This window comes from Dendrobates tinctorius, unplaced genomic scaffold, assembly GCF_039654945.1.
Source record: "Dendrobates tinctorius isolate UK_male_01 unplaced genomic scaffold, ASM3965494v1 ptg000231l, whole genome shotgun sequence".
Classification (NCBI taxonomy): domain Eukaryota; kingdom Metazoa; phylum Chordata; class Amphibia; order Anura; family Dendrobatidae; genus Dendrobates; species Dendrobates tinctorius.
The window spans coordinates 8,886,895-8,901,310 of NW_027361898.1; the positions used below are offsets into that span (position 1 = coordinate 8,886,895).

General features: G+C 50.5%; 2 protein-coding genes across 6 annotated transcripts in view; one reads left to right on the forward strand and one right to left on the reverse strand.

Moving 5' to 3' along the window:
• Positions 1-7,795, reverse strand: part of LOC141059894 (uncharacterized) — a 70,790-nt gene extending 62,995 nt beyond the window's left edge. Inside the window, exon 1 of the transcript XR_012222621.1 lies at positions 7,652-7,795. The gene's annotated coding sequence lies outside the window, so the exon portion shown is untranslated. The remainder of the gene's footprint in view (positions 1-7,651) is intronic.
• The window catches only part of NOXA1 (NADPH oxidase activator 1), a 35,065-nt gene continuing 28,358 nt past the window's right edge, over positions 7,710-14,416 (forward strand). For 2 of the 5 annotated variants that reach the window (XM_073556083.1, XM_073556086.1), the window contains exons 1-2: positions 7,807-7,943; positions 13,413-13,463. The gene's annotated coding sequence lies outside the window, so the exon portion shown is untranslated. Of the gene's footprint in view, positions 7,944-7,994; positions 8,094-13,412; positions 13,464-14,416 lie in introns of those variants that run through there. The other 3 variants (XM_073556085.1, XM_073556084.1, XM_073556087.1) reach the window with 3 other exon arrangements.

Genomic DNA, 14,416 nt, shown 5'->3' on the forward strand with positions numbered 1-14,416 from the left:
AGTTTTTTATGACAAAATTAGAGGGGTCGGCTTATACATGAGTATATACGGTATGTTTCCAGTATCTAATTCCTGTCTCATATTAGCCTGCTTAGTTAGTTCTCCCCTGTTTAGCTATTAGTGCAGATGATGTATTATGTATATATGAAAACCTGATGAACCCAGGATTGTATGCATATGTTTTGTTTGTAGTTTCACCGCGCCAATATACCATCACGTTCAATAAAGCACAGATTCAACCTACAGTCTCATTATTGGACCCCGGTATAGCGTTTTCGCTTTCTGTATAAGCTACATGAATTATGCTTCATTTAGTGAGGACAGAACAATTACTGTAAATGGGGGGCCTTGTGATATTAAATGATAATATAGGTAGAACTCAGCACTTGAGAGGTATACAAAAAGAATTACACTTTACTCACAATCCAAGTGATTATGCAAGTCATCCAATCCATTAGCCCAATGTGAATAAAATTTAATTCTTGTTGCATACATCTCGAGTGTCCTACTTACAGTATATATTTTCTATTATGGATTGGAACCATACTCTGGCACCTCTTCACAGTTCTGGAGCCCCATATACTGTTGGTGGCAGAGGGTGCAGTTACCCAGAGCTACCACCTCTCCTAACTGTATTGGTATATCGTTAAAGAGAACCTGTCACCAGGAATAATGCTGTTAACCAGCAGATATGGAGTTAATCTGCAGGTTAGCAGCGTTATAATGCTGCCGGGTGCCTGCAGGCAGCTGAATGCAGAGGGGAGAAAATCTTTATTCTCCCAGCCAGCATTAGGTATTTAGTCATAGGGGTGGATGCTGCACTGGTTCACTCACTGGTCTGAGTATACAGAGCGGCCGCTGTAACCGCGCCCCCGGCCCTGACTGACAGGCGGCCACAATGTAGAGCTAAGATGATACACTGGCCAAGGCAACGTCGCACGCACAGGACTTTAGAGTCCCATCGCGTTGACGTCATTGAGCAACACCAAGACCCTGACGTCCTAAGTGACGTCAGCGCTAGTCACTGAGGCTGCGCAAGCTCCCCGCCTGACCCTCGGTGAGCTTGATAGCATGGGAAAATGTTCAGAAAATTTCCCACGCTAATGAGTTCATGTCCATTCAGGCGGGGAGGCTGCGCAGGCAGCTTTTCTTCCATTACTCTGTGGTTTACAGGCCAGTGCGGTAGCATTAGCATCGCTCCCGGTTGTAAACTATTTAACCCCTTGAGATGGATTGCAGCGTAGGACATGACTGTATGGCGGATAGCCATGGGATATAGTTGCTTTTTTATTTTTTGCAGGACAACAAGGGTGTCATGATCTCAGTGCGGGTTTGACTCGCACATGTGGGGTTAATGTCTGGAACCAGTGCTGATGACTGGCATTTCTGGGGTTAAAGGTTGTGATCCGGTGCAGGCTTACCTGCACACCTGGGGCTGTGATTGTGGCCTCTCCCTGGTTCTGGGAGAGGCTTCTTATAGCCTCAGGACACTCCCATCCCTGTCAGTTATACTCTTGCCCTTGGCATAGTGTGGTGACCCCTGAGTGTGTTTTTGCTGTGTTCTGGTTGCTTGATAATCTGTGTATGACTCGGTCTGTTCTCTGGATATTGCTTTGGATTCTGCTTGGTACCTTCTATGTCTGTTTGGTTTTGACTGCCGCTTGGCCCCGACTATCCGCTCTGTCTCATCCTTGGTACGTTACGGCTATCTCTGTGTATGAACCCCGTTTTGCCTGATTCTGAGTAATTCTGTATAGTGTCTTTCCATCTCACTAAGCAGGACGCTAAGCCCCGCCCCCTTGCAGTCACATGACCGTAGGTCCCATGTCTGCTTGCTAAACATCAGCACCCACAGGTCCTGTGCATCGGTACTTTCTGGCTGTACCTGACCCCGGTACCCCTACAGTGCGGGTGAGTCCCTGCTCAGCGGAGGCTGCACGCCGGCGCTGACAGGATCCTGACACTCAGGACACGCGCACTGGCTCAGTGAGCAAGTACAGTGCGGTGTTCCTGACAAAGGGCTTCGACTGGATTGGGAGATTAATAAAGATGGAAAAAATGTGTTTAATTATTTCATTAAAAGTCTTAATTCTTAATGTCTGTGTTTTTGTAATCCTTTCAGACTAGTGGATTAATAATGGTTAGGTGGCTTATTGACACCTCTCCATTATTAACCAGGCTTAATGTCACTTTACAATAGCAAGGTGACATTAACCCCTTATTACGCCACATGCCACCCATTACAGGGCAATGGGAAGAGACAGGCTAAGTGCCGGAATAGGCGTATCTTACAGATGAGCCTTTTCTGGGGTGGCTGGAGCAGATTTTTTCAACCGGGCTGGGGGGGGGCAATAACCATGGTTACTCTCTAGGCTATTAATATCTGCCCTAAGTCACTGGCAAAGTAAAATTGCACGGGAGTCCACGCCAGTTTTTTCCGTGATTTATTTCTTCAATTTAATACCTACAGCTCCAAAATTTTACACACACTAATAACATTATTAGTGAGGGATATATAAATCTAAAGGATATACAATGGTTTACTGTATGTAAGCCAGGTCTCATATCCTGTCGGGTTCTGTAATGATTGAATTATCGGCAATTCTGCTAACTAGTTCCCTATGATATATGGGGTAGAACTTTCAAGTGGGGCCCCCCCAATGCCAAAATACACGCACACCTCCGCACACTTTGTACACGCGCGCGGCTCCGCCCCGTACACGCGCGCGGCTCCGCCCCGTACACACACAGGGTGACTGGCATATAAGGGAGCTCTCTGACCATACACATGGTGACTGGCAAAACAAAAAAAAAAAAAAACCCTGAAAAAGTACCTTGAAAAAAAAAAAAAAATCAACAAAAACTAAGCAAAACCTGCTTTTTTGAGGAAAGTTTCTTACTGCCAAGAGAGCAGGTTTTGTCTTAGGCTAGTTTCACATAAGCGTTTTTTAGTGCGCAATAGACTCGCATACAAAAAACGCATCATGGGTTTTGTATGCGTTCACTTTTTTTAGGCACATGCGTTTTATCCAGTTTCTAGCCATGTTAAAGGGGTTGTCCGTGCTTTTCACATAATCTCAGTGCATGTCTGGGCTGCAGAATGCTGACAATAAGTAATTCACCTTCTGTGGCCAGTTTGCAGCGTTTGCTAAATATCTGCTCTTGCTTGTAAGAAAAACGTCCGGGGGGGGGGGGGGGGGGGGGGGGTGTTCTGGCACTGAAATGAGAACTGGTCGTTTCCTCCTCACTAGTTTCACTTTCCATAGATCACAGTTCAGCGTGTGTCTGGGGGAGGAGCAGCTGGGTGGTTCTGCTCTCTGCACTGAGGCTGCTAGAGGGGGAGAATTTGTTACTGTGTGAGGAGGGCTTGTTCATGTGGTTGGGGAGGGCCTGTAGCTATGGAGGGTGGGGTTGTTGCTATAGAGGGCCGGTTTTTAGTAGAGTAGGAGGAAACGACCAGTTCTCATTTCAAAGCCAGAACACACCCCCCCTGGACGTTTTTCATAGAAGCAAGACAAGAGATCATATCTTGGGAACCGTGCAGACTGGCCACAGAAGGGAAATTACTTATTGTCAGCATTCTGCAGCCCAGATATGTACTGAGATTATGTGAAAAGCCCGGACAACCCCTTTAGCTCTTAAAACGCAAGCGATTTTAAACGCAGGTGTGCACATGTCCATGTGCACGCCTGCGTTCCCAGACTGTAATGTGATTTTTTTTTTGCGCATTGCGTGCGCATGCATTTTTTTGAGACAGGTCGGATGGACCAAAAATGCAACAGGTTGTGTCCGGTGCGCCTAGGCGCACACTACAAAATACGCATGCGCACAAAAATGCATACGAACGCTTGCATACGCTAGACCATGCGCCCGCCATGTTAAAGATAGGGGCGTAGGACGCATGCGCATGGATGCGTACGAAGCGCAGCTCTAAAAAACTCTAGTGTGAAATCAGCCTTGGAGGGGGGGGGGGGGGGAACCGTAACGTGTGAACATAGTCTAAAACTGTTTTCTACACCACGTTCACATGTTCAGTATTTGGTCAGTATCTGTATTACACTCTTGGTTTTGGCTTATAGAAGACAGTCTGCAGGAACCACCACGCTCCTTGTCTTGGAGACCGGCCACCGCCGACAAATCTCAGAAGTGGCCGTCAACATAAGCAATGTGCAGTAATCTATAACAATAAATTTAATCATCCAAGATCTATTATTTAAAGCAGGGGTCCCCAACCGCCGGTCCGCGGCCCAGCACCAGGCCGCTGCAGTGCCCTTGCCGGTCCGCGGACACAAGGGGAGCCAGGGGCGGTGCAGCAGCTGATTCTCTTAGCCGCGGTCAGTGGCGTAGCGTGGGGGGGCTGTCCGCCCCAGGCGGCACGTGTGTGGGGGCGGCGCGCAGCAATTCCTAGATTGCCCTCATGTGTAGCGGCGGCCAGGGAACGATCCAAGCAGCTCCGCTGACTGCAAGAGGGAATAGCAGGAGCGGCGCTGCAAGGACCCGTCCAGCTTCCTGCCCGCCGCCCGAGCTTCCTGTCTCTGACTGACACAGAGAGGAGCGCGCCTCTGAATGACGTATGACTCAGCGGCCGCTGCTGTGTCAGAGCGAGGAAGTGCGGGCAATGCTGCGGACAGGTGAGAGGAGAGAGGTGGTGTCTGTGTATTTATAATGTGTGTGTATGTATGTATGTATGTATGTATGTATGTATGTATGTATAGGTTAGCCTGGCCCTGGAGGAGAAGACCGTGATGTGGAGAGAAGGCCATGATGCCTGGGGTGATGGGAGAAGGTCATGAGGGGGTAATGGGAGAAGGCCATGATGGGGGTGATGGAGAGACGGCAGTGATGGGGGTGATGGAGAAGGCAATGATGGGGAGAAGGGAGTGATGGGGTGAAGGCAGTGATGGGGTGATGGAGCAGGCAAGGATGGGGGTGATGGAGAAGGCAATGATGGGAGTGAAGGGGTGATGGAGCAGGCAATGATGGGAGTGATGGGGAGAAGGCAGTGATGGAGCAGGCAGTGATGGGGAGAAGGCAATGATGGGAGTGATGGGGTGACGGAGCAGGCAATGATGGGTGCTCTTCGGTTGCTTCCGCATTATCAACGACCAAAGGGGCAGCAAATTTTTCGACCGCCCCGGGCGCCACAAAGAGTTGCTACGCCACTGGCCGCGGTCCCTGTCGGCGGCTTCATCCAGCGCTGAGCGGTCACGTGCTACCGCTCATTTAAGGTCATGAATATTGACGCCACTCATCTCCCATAGGCGTGGCGTCCATATTCATGGACCTTAATGAGCGGTAGCACGTGACCACTCCACACAGGAAGAAGCTGAAGCGCCGCGAGATGCAGGGACGAGCAGCGACGGGAAGGAAGTTCAGCGACAGCGACGTGAGGGGTAAGTATGATGGGGGAGCCATAAATACATGGGAGGGAGAGTGGGAGCAGAGCCATAAATACATGGGAGGGAGAGTGGGAGCAGAGCCATAAATACATGGGAGGGAGAGTGGGAGCAGAGCCATAAATACATGGGAGGGAGAGTGGGAGCGGAGCCATGTATACAGGATGGGAGGGTGGGAGCGGAGCCATGTATACAAGGATGGGAGCATGTGAGCAGAGCCATGTATACAAGGATGGGACAGGGGAGCCATGCATACAACAGGGGGAGCCATGCATACAACAGGGGAAGCCACACAGAGCTGGACAGAACAGGGGGAACAACTTATTTTTAACATTTATTAATGACCTTGTAGGGGGCATAGAGAGTAGAATTTCAATATTTGCAGATGACACTAAACTCTGCAGGGTAATCAATACAGAGGAGGACAATTTTATATTACAGGAGGATTTATGTAAACTAGAAGCTTGGGCTGATAAATGGCAAATGAGCTTTAATGGGGATAAATGTAAGGTCATGCACTTGGGTAGAACGAACAAGATGTATAATTATGTGCTTAATTGTAAAACACTGGGCAAAACTGTCATTGAAAAAGACCTGGGTGTATGGGTGGACGATAAACTCACATTTAGCGGCCAGTGTCAGGCAGCTGCTGCAAAGGCAAATAAAATAATGGGATGCATTAAAAGAGGCATAGATGCTCATGAGGAGAACATAATTTTACCTCTATATAAGTCACTAGTGCGACCACACTTAGAATACTGTGTAAAGTTCTGGTCTCCGGTGTATAAGAAAGACATAGCTGAACTGGAGCAGGTGCAGAGAAGAGAGACCAAGGTTATTAGGGAACTGGGGGGTCTGCAATACCAAGACAGGTTATTACACTTGGGGTTATTTAGTTTGGAGAATCGAAGGTAGGGGTGATCTTATTACAATGTATAAATATATGCGGGGACGGTACAAAGACCTTTCTAATGATCTTTATACTCAGACCTGTGACGGGGACAAGGGGGCATCCTCTACGTCTGGAGGAAAGAAGGTTTAAGCATAAGACGCGGATTCTTTACTGTAAGAGCAGTGAGACTATGGAACTCTCTGCCATATGATGTTGTAATGAGTGATTCCCTACTAAAATGTACGACGGGACTGGATGCCTTTCTTGAAAAGTATAATATTACAGGGTATATACACTAGTCTCCTTAATATTGCGTTGATCCAGGGAGCTAGTCTGATTGCCGTATGTGGAGTCGGGAAGGAATTTTTTTCCCCAATGTGAAGCTTACTGTTTGCCACATGGGTTTTTTTTGCCTTCCTCTGGATCAACATGTTAGGGCAAGTTAGGACAGGATATGGGTTGAACTAGATGGACTTAAAGTCTCCCTTCAACCTTAATAACTATGTTACATACATTTTCTGATTAGAAAATAATCAGCATGTACAGTACTCCAGTACAATTTTTCTAAATGCTCCATTTCCTTGTAGGTTCCAATCATCTTTAGCAGTGACGGTCATCAGAAGAAGTAGCCCAGTGCTCCCACTGAACCAGAGAAACAAGCCAGGTGCTCTCACTCATTCAAAACCTATGGTGAGTTGAGTCACATTATAAATGTTATAATTAAATGATAAGTATGCACTGCTAAACTACAACCGTGTCCATAGCCCTTATGACCAAAGCCCCACCCCTGCCACACCTCCAGGCAGCAACGAGAAAGTGCAAAAAAAAAAAAGATTTTTTTGCAGCACTTTAGTAAATAAAATTAACTTTACTAAACGTGTACTGCAGACAAAGTGCCCGTGTAAGGGTATGTGCACACGGTGCAGATTCTGCTGCGTTGTACAGTACCTTTATTTCCTATGTAAGCTAAAAAACGCAGTGCACATGCTGCAGATTTTTCCACGCGGTTTTGCTGCGGTTTTCAAAACGCAGCATGTCAATTCTTTACTGCAGAAACGCTGCAGTTCTACACCTCATCCATTATGAGGTCTTCTGTCCTGCGGTTTTCTCTCCAAAATCCGCACACCCAAAAAACTACGTGTGCACATAGCCTAACCCGCACAGAAAAAGCAGCAAAAAGGTCAAAGAACACAGAATTTCCACTGAAAGAAGCAGAAAAAAAAAGCGATTTGTGAACACTTCCTAAGTGTTAGGAAAAAAACGCCCCAGGCAAGCAACTCCTGTGCTGCTGCAGAACCTCTTGGATTAATGACACACTAGGGATGAGATCAGGACTTCCACTGACACGTGCTCCTGCACTCACCTCCCTGCCGTCTGTGTCGCCTCCATCCCCCTCCAGCCTTCCATCACCAGCAGCAGGGAGCTCCTCTCCTCCACATGCACCAGATCAGAGACGTTTCGCGGCAATTTTGGAACGTCACATGACCTTGCGGGTCTTTTCCCGCGCTGACACATTGTACCGTTTCTGCTCCAGTCCACACAGGGAGCTGTTGGCGGCGGTGGGTGGTGTGCGGGCCTTTCTCGTTTTTATAGTGACATAACCGGCGGTGTCAGGACGGTGGACGCTCACTGTGTGTGACCTGTGAGGACGGACGGTGAGAGTTTGAATCCCCCGCCATCATTTCATTGTAGGAAGGAAGTGGTGACAGGAGGGAGGAAGGAGAGGCAACGGGGACTGATGGGAGTGTTCTTCGGAGTATTATTTTGCCTGTCCCTTCATGACCCCTGTGAACAGTGATTTTATGGTAGGAGACCCCACTCTGACCGGACACAGGGTAACTGGCGTATAAGGGGGCTCTCTGGCCAGACACAGGGTGACTGGCATATAAGGGGGCTCTCTGACCGTACACAGGGTGACTAGCACATAAGGGGGGGCTCTTTGGACGGACACAGGATGACTGGCGTATAAAAGGGCTCTCTGGCCAGACACAGGGTGACGTGTTTAAGGGGGCTCTCTGGCCGTACACATGGTGACTGGCGTATAAGGGGGCTTTCTGGCTAGACACTTGGTAACTGGCTTGTAAGGGGGCTCTCTGACCGGACACAGGGTGACTGGCGTAAAAAAGGGCTCTCTGGCCTTACACATGGTGACTGGCGTATAAGGGGGCTCTCTGGCCGGACACAGGGTGACTGGCATATAAGGGGGCTCTCTGGCCGGACACAGGGTGACTGGCATATAAGGGGGCTCTCTGGCCGTTCACATGGTGACTGGCGTATAAGGGGGCTCTCTGGCCGGACACAGGGTGACTGGCATATAAGGGGGCTCTCTGGCCGTTCACATGGTGACTGGCGTATAAGGGGCTCTCTGGCCGTACACATGGTGACTGGCGTATAAGGGGGCTTTCTGGCTAGACACTTGGTAACTGGCTTGTAAGGGGGCTCTCTGACCGGACACAGGGTGACTGGCGTAAAAAAGGGCTCTCTGGCCTTACACATGGTGACTGGCGTATAAGGGGGCTCTCTGGCCGGACACAGGGTGACTGGCATATAAGGGGGCTCTCTGGCCGTTCACATGGTGACTGGCGTATAAGGGGGCTCTCTGGCCGTTCACATGGTGACTGACGTATAAGGGGGCTCTCTGGCCGGACACAGGGTGACTGGCATATAAGGGGGCTCTCTGGCCGTACACATGGTGACTGGCATATAAAAGGGCTCTCTGGTCAGAAACAGGGTGACTGGTGTTTGAGGGGGCTCTCTGACCACCAGACACGGTGACTGGCATAGAAGGGGGCTCTCTGGCCTTACACGGGGTGACTGGCATATAAGGAGGCTCTCTGGCCTTACACAGGGTGACTGGCATATAAGGGGGCTCTCTGGCTGTACTCAGGGTGACTGGCATATAAGGGAGCTCTTTGACCATACACAGGGTGAGTAGCATATAAGGGGGCTCTCTGGCCGGACACAGGGTGTCTTGCATATAAGGAGGCTCTCTGTACACATCGTGACTGGCGTATAAGGAGCTCTCTGGCCGGACACAGGGTGACTGGCATATAAAAGGGCCCTCTGGCCGGCACATGGTGACTGGCGAATAAGGGGGCTCTTTGGACGAACACAGGATGACTGGTGTTTAAGGGGGCTCCCTGGCCGGACACATGGTGACTGGCGTATAAGAGGGCTTTCTGGCTAGACACAAGGTGACTTGCGTATAAGGGGGCTTTCTGTCCGTACACAGGGTGACTGGCGTATAAGGGGGCTCTCTGGCCGTACACAGGGTGACTTGTGTATGAGGGAGCTCTCTGACTGGACACAGGGTGACTAGCAAATAAGGGGGCTCTCTGGCCTTACCTATGGAGACTGGCGTATAAGGGAGCTTTCTGGCTAGACACTTGGTAACTGGCTGGCGTATAAAAGGGCTCTCTGGCCGTATACATGGTGACTGGCGTATAAGGGGGCTCTCTGGCCGTATACATGGTGACTGGCGTATAAGGGGGCTCTCTGGCCTTACACATGGTGACTGGCGTATAAGGGGGCTCTCTGGCCGGACACATGGTGACTGGGGTGTAAGGGGGGCTCTCTGGCCAGACACATGGTGACTGGGGTGTAAGGGGGGCTCTCTGGCCGGACACATGATGACGGGTATAACGGGGGCTCTCTGGTCGGACACAGGATGACTGGCATATAAGGGGGCTCTCTGCCCGGACACGGTGACTAGCATATAAGGGGGCTGTCTGGCCTTACACATGGTGACTGGCGTATAAGGGGGCTCTCTGGCCGGACGCAGGGTGACTGGCGTATAAGGGGGCTCTCTGGCCGTACACATGGTGACTGGCGTATAAGAGGGCTTTCTGGCTAGACACTTGGTGACTGGCGTATAAGAGGGCTTTCTGGCCAGACACTTGGTAACTGGCGTATAAGAGGACTCTCTGACTGGACACAGGGTGACTGGCGTATAAAAGGGCTCTCTGTCTGTACACCTCGTGACTGGCGTATAAGGGGCTCTCTGGCTGGACACAGGGTGACTGGCATATAAAAGGGCTCTCTGGTCAGAAACAGGGTGACTGGTGTTTGAGGGGGCTCTCTGACCACCAGACACGGTGACTGGCATATAAGGGGGCTCTCTTGCCTTACATGGGGTGACCGGCATATAAGGGGGCTCTCTGGCTGTACTCAGGGTGACTGGCATATAAGGGAGCTCTTTGACCATACACAGGGTGAGAAGCATATAAGGGGGCTCTCTGGCCGGACACAGGGTGTCTTGCATATAAGGAGGCTCTCTGTACACATCGTGACTGGCGTATAAGGAGCTCTCTGGCCGGACACAGGGTGACTGGCATATAAAAGGGCCCTCTGGCCGGCACATGGTGACTGGCGAATAAGGGGGCTCTTTGGACGAACACAGGATGACTGGTGTTTAAGGGGGCTCCCTGGCCGGACACATGGTGACTGGCGTATAAGAGGGCTTTCTGGCTAGACACAAGGTGACTTGCGTATAAGGGGGCTTTCTGTCCGTACACAGGGTGACTGGCGTATAAGGGGGCTCTCTGGCCGTACACAGGGTGACTTGTGTATGAGGGAGCTCTCTGACTGGACACAGGGTGACTAGCATATAAGGGGGCTCTCTGGCCGTACCTATGGTGACTGGCGTATAAGGGAGCTTTCTGGCTAGACACTTGGTAACTGGCTTATAAGGGGGCTCTCTGTCTGGACACAGGGTGACTGGCGTATAAAAGGGCTCTCTGGCCAGACACGGTGACTGACATATAAGGGGGGGGCTTTCTGACCGTACACAGGGTGACTGGCGTATAAGGGGGCTCTCTGGCCGTACACAAGGTGACTTGTGTATGAGGGCGCTCTCTGACTGGACACAGGGTGACTAGCATATAAGGGGGCTCTCTGGCCGGACAGAGGGAGACTGGCATAAAAGGGGGCTCTCTGCCCGGACACAGGGTGACTGGTGCATAAGGGGGGGCTCTTTGGACGGAAACAGGATGACTTGCGTATAAGGGGGCTCTCTGACCAGACACAAGGTGACTGGTGTTTAAGGGGGCTCTCTGACCGGACACAGGGTGACTGGCGTATAAAAGGGCTCTCTGGCCAGACACAGGGTGACTGGCATCAAAAGGGGCTCTCTGGCCGTATACATGGTGACATGCGTATAAGGGGGCTCTCTGGCCTTACGCATGGTGACTGGCGTATAAGGGGGCTCTCTGGCCGGACACATGGTGACTGGGGTGTAAGGGGGGCTCTCTGGCCAGACACATGGTGACTGGGGTGTAAGGGGGGCTCTCTGGCCGGACACATCATGACTGGGGTATAACGTGGGCTCTCTGGTCGGACACAGGATGACTGGCATATAAGGGGGCTCTCTGCCCGGACACGGTGACTAGCATATAAGGGGGCTGTCTGGCCTTACACATGGTGACTGGCGTATAAGGGGGCTCTCTGGCCGGACGCAGGGTGACTGGCGTATAAGGGGGCTCTCTGGCCGTACACATGGTGACTGGCGTATAAGAGGGCTTTCTGGCTAGACACTTGGTAACTGGCGTATAAGAGGACTCTCTGACCGGACACAGGGTAACTGGCGTATAAGAGGGCTCTCTGACTGGACACAAGGTGACTGGCGTATAAAAGTGCTCTTTGTCTGTACACCTCGTGACTGGCGTATAAGGGGCCCTCTGGCCGGACACAGGGTGACTGGCATAGAAAAGGGCTCTCTGGTTAGACACAGGGTGACTGGCGTATAGAGGGCTCTCTGACCACCAGACACGGTGACTGGCATATAAGGGGGCTCTCTGGCCTTACACAGGGTGACTGGCATATAAGGGGGCTCTCTGGCTGTACACAGGGTGACTGGCATATAAGGGGGCTCTGTCTGTACACATCGTGACTGGCGTATAAGGGGCTCTCTGGCCGGACACAGGGTGACTGGCATATAAAAGGGCCCTCTGGCCGTACACAGGGTGACTGGTGTATGAGGGGGCTCTCTGACCACCAGACACGGTGACTGGCATATAAGGGGGCTCTCTGGCCTTACACAGGGTGACTGGCATATAAGGGGGCTCTCTGGCTGTACACAGGGTGACTGGCATATAAGGGGGCTCTGTCTGTACACATCGTGACTGGCGTATAAGGGGCTCTCTGGCCGGACACAGGGTGACTGGCATATAAAAGGGCCCTCTGGCCGGACACAGTGTGACTGGTGTATGAGGGGGCTCTCTGACCACCAGACATGGTGACTGGCATATAAGGGGGCTCTCTGGCCGTACACAGGGTGACAGGCATATAAGGGGGCTTTCTGGCTGTACACAGGGTGACTGGCATATAAGGGGGCTCTTTGGCCGTACACATGGTGACTGGCATATAAGGGGGCTCTCTGGCTGGACGCAGGGTGACTTGCATATAAGGGGGCTTTCTGTCTGTACATATCGTGACTGGTGTATAAGGGGCTCTCTGGCCGGACACAGGGTGACTGGCATATAAAAGGGCTCTCTGGCCGGACACAGTGACTGGCGTATGAGGGTGCTCTCTGACCACCAGACACGGTGACTGGCATATTAGGGAGGTCTCTGACTGGGCACAGGGTGACTGGCATATATGGGGCTCTCTGACCAGATACATGGTGACTGGCGTATAAGGGGACTCTCTGGCCCGACACTGTGTGACTGGCCTATAAGGGAGGTATCTGGACACAGGGTGACTGGTATATAAAGGGTCGCTCTGACTGGACATAATGAATAACATATATGGGGGCTCTCTGACCGGACACATGGTGACTGGCATATATGGGGGCTCTCTGGCCTGACACAGGTTGACTGGCCTATAAGGGAGGTCTCTGGACACAGGATGACTGGCATATATGGGGCTTTCTGACTGAATACATGGTGACTGGCGTATGTAGGGACTCTCTGACCGGACCATTTTTTCCCTACAGGAGTGTTTGATTTATTTTTTCCCCCAGAAGAGTGTTGGTTATTATTTTTCTAAAGAGTGCTTTGGATTGTTTTTACTGGAAGAGTAGGTTTTTTTTACTTTTTCCCAGAGAAGTGTCTTTTTTTTCTTTCCTTTTTTTTTCCAGAAAGAATGTTTTTTTCTCCCTTCTCTAGAATGTTTTTCTTTTTTTTCAGCCTTTTGATTAGACAGTGCTTAGTTTGGAGCAGGTTCCTTCAAGACCTTTGGTGAGTATGGCTATCTTTGCATCTATGCAATTCACATAGGATCTTATAGGGCCACATCATTATTAGCTCACTATTATGGTATTGCTGGTGTTGAGCAAATATTCTTTTACCACCATGGGTGAAATAGTGTAACATATGTTGACAAGCTTATTTACATCTTTTTGTCATTATGGTGATATGTCTGTATTAGTAGAGACTCGTATACATTGAATGTATGGTTGTTGTACACTCACTGGCCACTTTATTAGGTACACCATGCTAGTAACGGGTTGGACCCCCTTTTGCCTTCAGAACTGCCTCAATTCTTCGTGGCAGAGATTCAACAAGGTGCTGGAAGCATTCCTCAGAGATTTTGGACCATATTGACATGATGGCATCACACAGTTGGCGCAGATTTGTCGGCTGCACATCCCTGATGCGAATCTCCCGTTCCACCACATCCCAAAGATGCTCTATTGGATTGAGATCTGGTGACTGAGGAGGCCATTTGAGTACAGTGAACTCATTGTCATGTTCAAGAAACCAATCTGAGATGATTCGAGCTTTATGACATGGCGCATTATCCTGCTGAAAGTAGCCATCAGATGTTGGGTACATTGTGGTCATAAAGGGATGGACATGGTCAGCAACAATACTCAGGTAGGCTGTGGCGTTGCAACGATGCTCAATTGGTACCAAGGGGCCCAAAGAGTGCCAAGAAAAAATTCCCCACACCATGACACCACCACCACCAGCCTGAACCGTTGATACAAGGCAGGATGGATCCATGCTTTCATGTTGTTTACGCCAAATTCTGACCCTACCATCCGAATGTCGCAGCAGAAATCGAGACTCATCAGACCAGGCAACGTTTTTCCAATCTTCTACTGTCCAATTTCGATGAGCTTGTGCAAATTGTAGCCTCAGTTTCCTGTTCTTAGCTGAGAGGAGTGGTACCCGGTGTGGTCTTCTGC